The sequence below is a fragment of the Lissotriton helveticus genome, chromosome 6, assembly GCF_964261635.1.
Source record: "Lissotriton helveticus chromosome 6, aLisHel1.1, whole genome shotgun sequence".
In the NCBI taxonomy this organism is placed as follows: domain Eukaryota; kingdom Metazoa; phylum Chordata; class Amphibia; order Caudata; family Salamandridae; genus Lissotriton; species Lissotriton helveticus.
Window position 1 is genome coordinate 18,905,528 of NC_136067.1, and position 13,227 is coordinate 18,918,754.

Here is a 13,227-nt window from a genome sequence, read left to right on the forward strand (position 1 = left end):
CGTCTGGGACGGAGGTGTCGAGCAGATCCCAGAGCTCGACGGCGTGTTTGCATGCAGAGCGGGTGTTGAGGAGTATGCAGCGGAGGTGGTTGGGTCCAGTCCTTTGAGGTTTGGTGATTCTGTCCCAGGTGAAGCTGCAGGTGTGGCAGGAGAAGGGTCCGTGGGTCAGTTTCGGGGCAGCCTGGAAGCAGGTGTGGTTTCGGCCGGCTTTGAGTGCATGGAGGGTGCTGGCGTCGTAGTGGATTCTGGTGTCGTGGCGTTCGTGGGGTCCAGGGGTTCTGGCGCTGCGCGGTCCAGGCGTGGACGGGCACAGACGGGCTTGCCGTAGGCGGGCGTGCTGCATGCGTCGGCTGCGCGGCCGCTTCTCGGCCTGCATATGAGGAGGCTTAGGAGGGTGGAGCAGCTGGGAGGTGGGAGCGGGGAGGCCAATGGGTGTGCTGGGGGGCGGGGCTTCAGGGAGACAGCGGCGGGAGTGCCGGGTAGGGAGCGGTGGGGGGTGGGGGGAAAGACGGTGGCAGAAGGGGCACAGGAATTGGCAATCACAATCGGGTCAACAGGTGATGAGTGGCGATGTGGGGGCAACCTGCCTGCAAGCAGGGTCAAAGGTCGCTCCCATTTACCGTCACTCGGCCTGTATTAGAGGAGGCCTGGGAGGGAGGAACAGCTGGGAGGCGGGAGAGGGGAGGCCAATGGGTGTGCTGGGGGTGGGCCGCAGGGAGGCAGAGGCGGGAAGGCAGGGTAGGGAGCGGTGGGCGTGGGGGGAAAGACGCAGCAGAAGGGGCACATGAATTGGCAATCGCAATCGGGTCAACAGGTGAGGAGTGGCAGTGTGGGGGCGACCTGCCTGCAAGCAGGGTCCTTTTTGCTCTCCCTCGCTCCCCTTGCAGACCTGCTGTTAGCAAGTGGTTGTGGGGGGTTAAGCGAAAAACAAGTAAAAAGCAACCGCGCTCCTGAAGAACCTGGCAGCTGGCAACCTTTGGTTAAGGGGCAGTTTAGATGCGATCAGAGTCTGCTCCTCACTGCAGATTCCAGATTGCTGACAGCCCGTGGACGTATGATTGTTGTGGCTGCCGACTGCGGGTTCCATCAGGCTCCATCGGTGAGTGGCACGGAAGTTTCTCCTCCTCTAATGAAGTAGGGGCAATTGTAATTTAAATATTGCCCATGTTTCTGTATGGGGAAGGACCCATTAAGCCCTAGCCCCAAGACTCAAAGCCCTCGGCTCTGTCAAATTGGCTCCTCCAGCCTCCATGAGCAGGAGGCAGGGGGGCTGAGTGAGGACTGCGACTCTTCTGACCCTTCAGGTCTGGAGTTGGAGCTGTGTCTCCCTGAACATTAGAATCTTGAACATTAGAATCCCGCAATCTTTTTTCAGCACCGATTGCATGTCTGCATAACATTCAGTCGCCCACACTTCACACCCTGCAGCACACAACATATAGCATACAGCATTCAGCTGACAGCATGTTAGACCAGAGGCAGTGGTCTAAAGTGGGGGTACAGGAGTGCAGGCTCTCATAAGCCACTGTGTGGGGGTGTGGGGGGATGTGTCCCCTCCCTTGTTGGGAAACAGCACAAGAGCAGTGCAGTGAGCAAAGAGTAAAGCAAATAGAACTCAAAGATACAACCAGGCTTGGCAGAAGTGGCAGGAAAAAAAGGGGTCTGGTACTTTCAAACTGGATGAGAACCTCAGGAAAACACACTGTACCTTCAGCGAGGATAAACAATCATTGTAACCATCCCAACCAGCCATCTAACCAAACATTGTGCACAAAGTAAAACTAACGCAAAAAAATGAGGTCAGGGAGACCTAGAAAACAACAGGTATAAAAAACAGGAAAACAAGGTTCTAGGTAATCAAAGGAGATAAACGAATCAGCCGGAAACCCAGTTCAAGAAAAGATAAGCCCACTAATTCTGTTACATTATTCTATATTTGGGAAACTGATCCCTAATAGGAAATTCACGTTTTTAAAAGACCCAATGACAGCTATTTTCTCAGAAACAGGTTGACTGGAGGGCCTCGCGAACCCTTTGACACCACAAGAAAACCTCTTAAGATCTGAGTCTAACAATACGGAGACCAATAGTATACAGAAGTACGTGAAAACTAATGAGAATGTAATTGTAAAAGACCAACAAAAGAATAGCCACTTAGTCATACAGGAACAAGTCTATGCCTCTGACTACCCACACATAACACAAAAATCAGTACTGAATATAGGACCATTCAAACAAACGTCGGAAGAACGACAGTCGGAAACATTAGATAATCCTAAACCTACAAATTCTGAGCAAAACAACTCAAGGGTGCACTCATTATCATTATCCAGTAACACTGACCTCCTGCAGGTGTTGGAAGCTGAAACTCCTAAACAATCAGTGAACGGAAAAAGTAAAGTAATAAATGAAAAGGATATAGAACACTCGCCACCAATAATTGAAGTATCGAGTACATTGGAACTGCCCATTCAAACACAGAGCCAAATGAGTCATAATGCAAAGACAAACGATCAAAATTCGACACCACAGTTGCGAATGAACTCCATCACAACAAGTCTTTTGCAGAATAACATAATAACAGTAGATAAAACAAAGGAATGAGATAGAAGCAGAGATATAAGCGGAGTAGGGCCCGCATCTGAAATTAAAGAGGGTATCCACCAGTTAGCATATTCATCACTGTTAAAAGTCCTGGAAACCACAATAACAGGACTTAATATGCAATCGGACAAGTTAGACCAACGGATTGACTTGATGAATATAAGCGCTTCGTATATTGTGGGAATCAACACAAAACTGGAAACACTAGCAGACCTGATAATTAAGGAACGAGAAAAATGCAGCAGCAGGCACAGATTGTGTATGTTGCCCAATAATCGACAAGCTAAGTAATGTGCCAGCAATTCTATCAAGCATCTTAAAGGAAAGGCAAAAGCCTGTTAGAAGACAAACGCACTTTAGCCAAAAGATCCCATGCCTGGATGGTTCTCCAATCCTATACATCACTGCGACCAGCGGAATATCTTGGTACAACATATTCGCCCCACTTAAAACGAAAGTTAATGGCAATCAGATTTGGGGAATTACCAAGTTTGGCTGATCAACCTGCATGGAAGTACAGAGGCGTTAAAACATGTAGCTTATGTGGTGCAGCATGGCTAGACTTTATCCGTCTTATTTGTGTCTGCCCCAACTTAAAATCAGAACCCATACTGTTCCTAAAAAAGGCTTTTAATGAAAGAGGTATCCGAACTTGTAGAGCAGCCATTCTTAGAGGACTTGGTACAACTGACCCCCAGTTGATCTGTAAAATGATGAAATTCGTACTACATTATGAAAAAAAACACATGGCTGATGGAAGCAGATACTGCCAACCCAGTAATGTCCAGTAACTCTATTGCAATTCTAAAATGTCAAAAAGCTTTTTAATGTTAATATCTGACGAATCCGCAGTCCTGATAACAATTTTATGACACAGAATTACATAATAATTTGTTTCTTTTTTTTTTTAACTGGTTTCAGGATTGGGATGTTACTTTCAGCTTTTACGACAAAAAATGTTACATGTTTTTCTCTTTCTCTTTTAAATATTTTTCATCTTTTTTATGCTCACAAATTATTGATACCTAAATTTGCCTCATGACATTGTTATGGTTTTAACTAACTTAAACAATAAAGTATTGATTGATTGACCTCCACTTTCGCCTCTGCACAGGGAGGTCCAGGGCCAGGGCCGGCTTTAGCGCTGGTGGCGCACAGTGCGACAATCATTTTTGGAGCCCCCACCCCATAACCTCCTCCTCAGATTCCTTCAATACCACTGAGCAAAAGTGCCCCTCATCTCTACAATCATAAGTTATTGCTAAACACAGCACCCCCCCTGAGGTTGGCGCCCCCGCCACAGGTCAGCGTCCTGTGCGGCCGCACCTGTCGCAATGCCCTAAAGAAGGCCCTGGTGAGGGCTCTGTGATGTACGGAGTCTATCCTCCATTCTCTCTTCCTTCACAGGGCACCACATCCCACCAGTGGGAAAACCAGGATTCTGAGAAGAAATGATGGCTTGGCACTCATCAGTGAAAAGGAGTAGTGACGCTGCCCACCTTACAATTCTGCCAAATGGCCCCTCCTAGCCAGCCCTGTTTTTCAAGCCAGCATGAGTTTGCTTTCTAAGTGTTGTAGTTCGTGTTTTTGTACTAGAAGTTTGGGTTTAGAAGTCTCGCTGTGAGGAGGCGTGGCTTGGACGCTACAGCGAAATGGCGGATCCTGCGTGAGCTCCGTTTTCCCACGGACCTCATATCTTTCTACGAGCCGTTTCCACGCTGTCTCCGTCACCCGAAGTAACGCGCTTTGCCGTCGAAAGATGCGGCGCACATTTTGGTGGTGTTTTCGGCGTCTTTCTGGGCTAGACGCCCGAGTTGCTGCTTGTTGCTGCTTTCTCCTCGTCACAACGCGGGCGGCCGCCATTTTAGGACGCTACACTCGCGTCTCTTCACACAGCGATAATTTCAACGGACCTTATGATTTCTCCTTGCCCCTATCATTGACACATGGTTTGAGCTGCATGTTTATCTCTATGGCTTCCTGCAATATTTTTGTGGTAAATGTTTTGCATCTCCTCAGAATTGTGGATTTTAAATAGCTCTTCTCCTCAGGACAGATGTGGTTGGCTGCTGTTTTAACTTGCTGCGCATACTATTTTTGGCACTGTCGTTTTCCTGTCATATTTTTGAGGAATTTCTCTAGTGTCATCTTATTTACATAATTCCGCTTACAGAGCGCTCTGGGATGTCAGTAATCTTCATCATTAATTCCAAAGTTATGGGGGCTTATTACCACTATTGATGTTAATAACTTGATTTCCTGCTCTCTTCCAACGAGTTGGTTTTGCACGGACTTGAATTTCCTTTTTTTTTTTTACAGTATAACTTTGCCTCCACCGGCATACCATCTCATGTTGTGGTTGTGTGCGGCCGCTATTTAATAGCTGCTGAGTACACCCTCTTCAGTACCACACGGACTTATACTGTTTTTTTCCCAGACAGCTCTCATTGTGGTTGGCCAAGATTTCAACCCATATCTCTGACATCACCTATTCTAAATTCGGTCTGTTGGATTGACCACTAACATCAATGTTTTTTTCTTGAGGAATTTTACATGTGCATTCTATGAGTTTTTACTTCACGTTTGCACTCATTTAAAATTCCAATTTCACTGCATCAGTCTGCTGGATTCTTCACAGAGCCCTATTGCTATCTCTACTATTATGGCTAACGACTCACACTCTGCCAGGTCCTCTGTCTCGGGGCACGAATCCAAAGCGACAAAAAAATGACCCACCGTCTCCTATTCATTCCTCTCAGAACCCAGTCCTGGACTCTATCCTGGAGGAAGTGCATGGTCTCCAGCCTTTTATGTCGGCAACAAATGAAAAACTGAAACAAATTGAGGAGAGATGGATTGTTATGGAGATTAAAATGCTGGACTTAGAACAACGTGTTGGCGACCTACAGGATATCTCCACAAAGATTCCAATATTAGAGCAGGAAATACATAAATTGAAAATCCACACAGAGGATTTGGAAAATCGCAATCGTCGTAACAACCTACGCCTTTATGGTCTCCAGGAAAATGTTGAGGGCTCCAACATGGTACTCTTTCTTCAAAAATTTCTTCCAGGCTTCTTAATCTTCCGTCTTCAAATACTCCCCTCAACATCCAAAGAGCACATCGCTTGGGTCGTCTTACCTCTAACCCGGCGAAACCACGTGGAATCATGCTATTCCTGGAATTTACTGAATTAATGTCTGTCCTGAGAGCTGTTCAACTCAAACGTAGTCTTATTTGGTCTGGTCACAACATCTTCATCTCGCAAGACATCTCCAATGCAACCAACGCACGTCGAAAGGAGTTTCTAGCCCTGCGCCCTCAGATGAGACATCTTAATATTCAATATAGAATACTTCATCCATGTCTCTGCAAGATTACTCATGATGGGAGCTCACGGTCCTTCGATGATCCTGAGAAATTAAAAAATGTTCTTCACTCCTTTTCTTCCTCTGGAATGGATACTAATATCTGATTTTCTTGTTTTGCTCCTCTCTTTTTATCTTTATATGAGTAGCCTATTAGCTCTATCTTTTTAAATTCATGTTTTCCTTTTTTCAGTATCTTTGACATATACTACCTTCATTTCTGTTTCATTCCTCTTCTTTTTCTCTTGCACATGATTTCCCTCTTATTGAGGCTCTCATTTTTCTATATTTTTTATTCATCCTTTTGAGATCCTCTTCGCCCTGCGTCACCATGCTCTCCCCTTTTTGTTTTTTCTTTTCTTTACAGATCTGGCTGTTTTGCCCTGATTTGTTTGTTCACTTCCTTCTCTGTACTCTTTCTCTTTTTCTTTCCCTTTTCTCATCTTCTGCTCTATTCCTTTTTCCATTTTTTTCTGCTTATTTTATCTTTGTCTTTTCAACATTCTCTTCTGTCTTTGTTTTCCTATTAATGTACCCTGGTATTGTGGGAATCTTTTTAGTATGTCCTATATGTAATTTTTTCTTGCGGTGTGTTTTTTCTTATAGTTATACCCTTGAAGTGTATCGACTCCAACTGTGTAATACCCTCCCATCCCTCCATTATGTGTAACCTTGTTACGTAGAACGTCCGTGGTCTTGGGAATCCAGTCAAAAGGCAAAAGGTACTGTCTCATTCATCTAAACTCAATTCACAGATTTCCTTTCTTCTGAAAACTCATTGTTCGGATGTGGAATCTCTTAAGTTGAAATGGCAATGGGTGGGTCAAGTTGTTTTTTCACCTGCTTCTAACAAAAAGCAGGGTGTTGCAATATTATTTCATAAAGCTTTGGCAGTATACATTTTATCTACACAAAATGATGATGATGGACGATGGGTAATGGCAAAGATTGTGATACAAAACAAAACGATAGTCTTATTGAATATTTATGGCCCTGTTAAACCTGATCCTAAATTCTGGAATGATATTAAAATTATTCTCTCTTCAATTGATTGCCCTAATATCATTGTTGCTGGTGACTTCAACCAATGGCTGGATCCTTTTTCTGATAGGTTATCGAAATGTAAATTTCAGCCTGACAAAACTCATAAAGCTTTTCAATCTTCCATTGCCTCTCGCTCCTTATATGATGTTTGGAAGACTTGTAATCCTGATTTACATGAATTTACTTTTTTTTCTAATGTACATCACACCCGCTCTAGGATTGATTATATTTTGGTTAGTAAATCCTTACTACCTTCACTCCAACACTCTGAAATTGGGTACATTTTTATTTCAGATCATGCCCCTGTTCATGCTGTTTTGGACCTTTCACTTACTTTCTCTCAATTTAGCCGATGGAAATGTAATACTTTTTTATTATTAGACACCATTTTTATCAAGGAAGCTACCTCTTTCATTAATGAATTTTTTATTATCAATAACCCATTGGATACCTCTGTTTCTAATAATTAGGATGCTTTTAAAGCTGCATTTCATGACTTCACTATCTCTTATGTCTTGAAAAAGAGGAAATCCACCAAGAAGAAATAGTTTATGAAGATCAGCTACATAAACTTAAAGACTTGGAACATGTGTATTTTACTTCTTGATCCCCCTCTACCCTTCATGATTTGATCAAAGCAAAATCTGAGCTTAATAAATTAGCAACATCTGAAGCATGTAATATCTTGCTCAAAATTAAATCTAAATACCATGGAGGCCAGAATAAAGCGGGTAGGATGTTAGCTAACTATTTAAAAATTAAAACGTAACGTAAAAACATTGGCCCCATCCTTAATGAACCTACTAACAAATTAATCTCATCTGATGAGGACATTGCTGAGGTATTTCATGAATATTATAAATCTCTTTACTTTGATGATACTTTTCCCTCCTCTCCAAATGTAAACACATGTTTTCAGGTCTCCCTTCCCCACCATCTCTTCCTGATGAATTCCTCGAACTAGAAAAATATATCACTCTCAAAGAGGTAACTAATGCTATGAAATCTTTAAAAAAATCTAAAGCCCCAGGGCCCTATGGTCTATCTGTAGAATTTTATAATACTTTTAACTCCATTTTGGTCCCCAAACTCCTTGCACTTTTTAATTCCTTTATTACAGAAGCTAAGGCATCCGGATCTTTTATGGATGCCTTAATTGTTATAATACCCAAATCTGATAGAGATCATTCTTACTGTAAAAACTATCGGCCTATATCATTAATCAATTGGAAAAGGGCGATGGTGATCCCCCTCCTCAAAAAGCCGGGACTGGATACCGGGGTTCTGGCTAATTATCGGTCAATTTCTATTCTTCCGGCCCTTGCGAAGCTTACAGAGAAGCACGTGCATGGCGTACTCTCGGGCTTCCTTGAATCAAATGATCTACTGCATCCCTCGCAATCGGGCTTTCGGCCTAACCTGAGCACGGAGACGGCACTTCTTGAGGTGTCTGAGGTCATCCGCGAGACACTGGATGCAGGTGGGAAGGCCGTGCTTGTCATGCTGGACTTGTCGGCGGCCTTCGACACCGTCCCCCACGAGGCTTTACTCACCAGACTCTATGACATCGGTCTGAGGGGGACGGTGTTTAAATGGTTTACATCGTTTCTGGAGGACCGTCGACAAACGGTCTGGGCCTCTTCAAGCTCCGCTGAGATGCCGCCACTGGGAGTCGGAGTTCCACAGGGCTCTGTGTTGAGCCCGACTATTTTCAACATCTTTATGACCGCTTTGGCGGCACTTGTGGAGCCTTCGGGGGCCCAGATCGTGTCCTATGCGGATGACACGCAGCTTCTCTTCACCTGCAAGAAAGATCAGCCATTTGATGGGGAGAGCATCCGGGGAAGTCTGAAGAAGGTCTTTGACTGGTTCCAGCAGAATGGCCTCAAGGCCAACTCCAGTAAATCGGAGGTTCTGCTTTTTGGTTGTGCTTCGGAACCGGAATGGCGGGAGTGGTGGCCAGCGGACATGTGTCCCCCCGCCCAGTCATCTGTGACTGCCAAAAATCTGGGAGTCAAGGTTGATAATAACCTTACGTTCAGATCGCACATTCTTGGTCTGACGGGCACCTGTTTTGGCATCCTTAAGATGCTCCGGAAGTTCCTACCCCTGCTTAAAGAGGAGCATAGAAAGATCACTGTCCAAGCTCTAATAGGATCTAGACTGGACTATGCTAACGCTCTTTATTTAGGACTTCCGGATTATCTGGTCCAAAGGTTGCAAGTGGCGCAGAACTCTGCGGCTCGCGCCATTTTCGGCCTTCACAGGCGGGCAAAAACATCTGGGGTGCTACAGTCTCTTCAATGGCTCCCCATCCGAAAGCGGATAATGTTTAAAACCTTAACGCTGGTGCATAAGGCACTCTCTGGTTCCGGAGCAAAGTATCTGCAGCGTAGACTGGCCCTCTATTGTCCGGCCCGCTCTTTGCGGTCGGAATCTTTGTTCATGGCCGTGGTTCCCCGGGTGAGGAAGGCTCGCACTGGGGGTCGTTCCTTCAGCCTTAAGGCTCCCCAGCTGTGGAACTCTCTGCCCCTTGCTCTACGCAGTATTCCCAGTCTGATCCTGTTCAGGAAAAGCCTGAAGACCTGGCTTTTTAACCTTTAGGTTGTTTTCTTTTCTTTTTTATGTTTTCCTCGCTGTTCACTGTTATGTTTTTTAACTGCTGAGTCGCCCTCATAAAGCGCCGGGACACTCTTGTTGAGTAGCCGTGCGCTATATAAATAAAAGTTTAACATAACATAACATAACATTATGATTGTAACATTTTTGCCAAAATTCTTGCTTCCAGACTCGAAACTATCACTCCTCTTTTGATCAAAACTGATCAAGTTGGGTTTGTGAAGGGCAGACTGGCATCTGATAATGTTCAGATATTTGCAAACATCATTTCGTATGGAAAAAAATATAAATCTCCCCTTGCAGCCCTGTCTTTAGATGCTGAAAAAGCATTTGACCATATTAATTGGTAGTTCATGTTCCATACCCTCCAATGGTTTGGTTTTGGGCCCTATTTTATTTCGTATATTAAGCTTTTAAATTCTTGTCCTCGAGCCAGTATTTTTGTTAATAATCGTTTTTCCAATTTTTTTTCTTTATCCACAGGTAAAAGAAAAGGCTGTCCCCTTTCCCTTTTATTATTTATACTATGTCTTGAACCTTTTTTAGAACGTATTCATACTAACTCTCAAATTGCTGGTTTTACGCATAACTCTGTAGAAACTTAACTATCTGCTTATGCAGATGACATATTGATTTATCTCTCTAATCCTGTTGAATATCCCCCACATTTTATGAATGATGTCCGATTATAATCTAGTATCTCTGGTTACAAACTTAACCTCTCAAAAACGGAAGGCCTCCCCTTATTCTATATGTTATCAATTTATGTTTAGTGATTCTAATTTTGCTTGGTGTCCTTTACAAATTAAATACCTTGGTATTTGGTTTTCATCATCCTTAAATGATACAATTAAGTTCACGTTTCATGCATTATTCGACAAAATCTAATCACTACTCCTTACTTGGTCACCCCTGTATCTTTCTTGGTGGGGCTGGTTAGATGCCATTAAAATGATGATTGTGCCACATGTTTTATATACACTGTCTATGCTTCCTGTAAGAATCTCAAATGTATATTTTTCACAAATTAATTCTATTTGTACAAAATTCCAATGGAATAATAAACACCCAAGGATTGCCTTTAGCAAACTTATTCGACCTAAAGAAGAAGGTGGTGTGCGCTTACCAAACTTTAGAGGTTATCATTCAGCTTTTTTTGCTTAGACAATCTTTTGCACTAGCCTATGATTTTATGTCTATTCCCATCCCAAGATGGATTCTTTTTGAACGTTCCTTCTTAAAAGATTTTTCTTTTCAGCATGTAGTCTTTAAGTCAAATTGTAACTTTTTATCCTCTAATCCTGTTTTAAAATACTCCCAAACTTTATTATACAATACATTTTTTAAGGAGTTTACCGCACTTCAGTGTTTTTTGTCCTCTACTGTATGGTATAATAAATTTCTCAAATATAAAGGCAAATCTTTTTACTACAAGTATTGGAAAGAAAATGGCATTATTTTTGTACATCAGCTGCTTCACAATTACTCCATTGTTCCCTTTCATACTTTGCAAACGAGTTATCAACTGCCTGACTCTTTTCTCCCTGAATATAGTATTATTGTTATTGCCATACAATCTCACCTAGCCACTTTTTCCCTTCCTCCTCACACACCGTCTATCACACCAACTACTCCTCTATACCTCTTATTTTCATTTCACAGACCTAAAGCTGCTCTTATATATAAGTTACTGTTATCTGATGTTATTGAAAGACCTAAATCCCACATTGAGATTGCATGGGAAACTGATTTGTCCGTCTCTTTTCCTATTACAACCTGGGATAAAGTGTGGTCAAAGTTATTCAAAGTCTCTGTTGCTGCCCATATAACCCAATCTTTGTATTTTATTTACCATAGAGCTCTTAATACCCCAGTTAGTATTTGTAAATTTTCACCAGGTTCTTCTCCATTGTGTTGGTCATGTTCCAATGAAACGGGCACGTTAAAACATCAACTTTATGATTGTTCTAATGTTTTATCCTTTTGGAAATCTGCTTGGAATACTTGCATGTCTATTTTTAAATGTAATGTTACTTTAACATTACAGCATGTTTTTCTAGGTTCTTTGTCGCCTGATGTGAATGTTACATCTTCTGTTTCCAGATTATTTGACCTTTTTATTGCATTAGCTATTAAAGTTATTTTATCGTCTTGGAAAGATAACTCTAAAATATCTTTACTAACTTGGTGGAATTTTATCTGTGATGAACATAGGATTTCTACTGTTTCCTCCTCTTCTCTTTCTCAAAAAAATAAATCTGATCTTCTTTGGCTCCCTTTTACTACAAATCTTTCCTCTCAGTCTTCTATACATTAACTCTTCTTTCTCCCTATAATGTTTTCCTCACTCCTTTTTTACCCTTCTTTTTCTTTTCCTTTTTCTGTCTCTCTTCTTCTCTTTCTCTTTCTTTTTTTTCCTCTCTACTCTCTTCTGTTTCTTTTCTTATTTTCTTACAAGGCTGTTCTTTCACCACTTGTTTTTTGCCTGGTTGTTTTATTTTATTATATTGTATATGTTTCATTATGGCTTCTACCTCTCTTATGTATTTAAAAACGTAATACAAACTTCTTAAACAAAAAAAAGAAGTCTCGCTTTGCAAAATCAGGTTGGTAAACAATTCCTCCATAACAGTTGGTGTATCAGATTATACTCCATGTGTGAGATAGGAATACATGCATTGATGTAGGTCCTATAGTCTATTACTATATACAGTGGGATAATGATTCTGCAATAGTGACCCGTCTGGGGCCATCTCCAGAGTTCTCTAGTGGCTCCATGTTGTCTAGTATTTTCAGCCATTGGTGACAATGTATCCAACATCATTAGACATGCTGTGTTCTTGAGGTCATGTTTACAGTGTCACAAGTTCCACGATGCATTATATCTTGGAAAAAAGCTAGGCGTAAGTGAAGAGACCACACATACGTGGCCACTGGACACCTTGTCTTTGGCAAAGTTCATATTCCTGCAGGGCCAGCTCAGTCATGTATCCCTCTAAGGTTGTAAATTAACTAGCGTTTGAGCCAGTGCTTGTCCTATGATGGATACAGGACCAACAAGATTGAGTCCGCCCTGTGATATCTCATATTATGCGAGAGGATGTAATCCATGACGTACATTATAAAGATTTTGCAAGTCTTCAAATAATTGTTTCCTTCCTAAGGGCATAGAACTCCAAAGCAACTTGTAATACTTTTCAACTTAAGGTGGTAGTATTTCATTTAACATACCGCTGTATCACACCTTTATCGAAGTTCCTGTGAGATCCTTGGTCCCTTTCATATTTTTTTTGTCAAGAGCTGCTCTTGTTGCAGGTAACCTGTAATGCACATTATATGTGCTGTAAATATAAGCACCCCAACGAGTAACTTGTTATTTACTGCAAACATTTTTAAGCTGTCCAGTTCACTCATTCGAATGTTCTACTGGTGGGGCGCACTTTCCTCCTTGTCTGCTAGCTCTGTGCGAATATGTGATTTGTAAAGCGCCAACCTAGACAAAAGGCACCGGAGCGGGGTACAGGGGCAAAGGCAGAGATGCCGTCAGCAAGTGAATGGAAGAGTAGCTGAGCTTTGAGGGTGGAAGTGA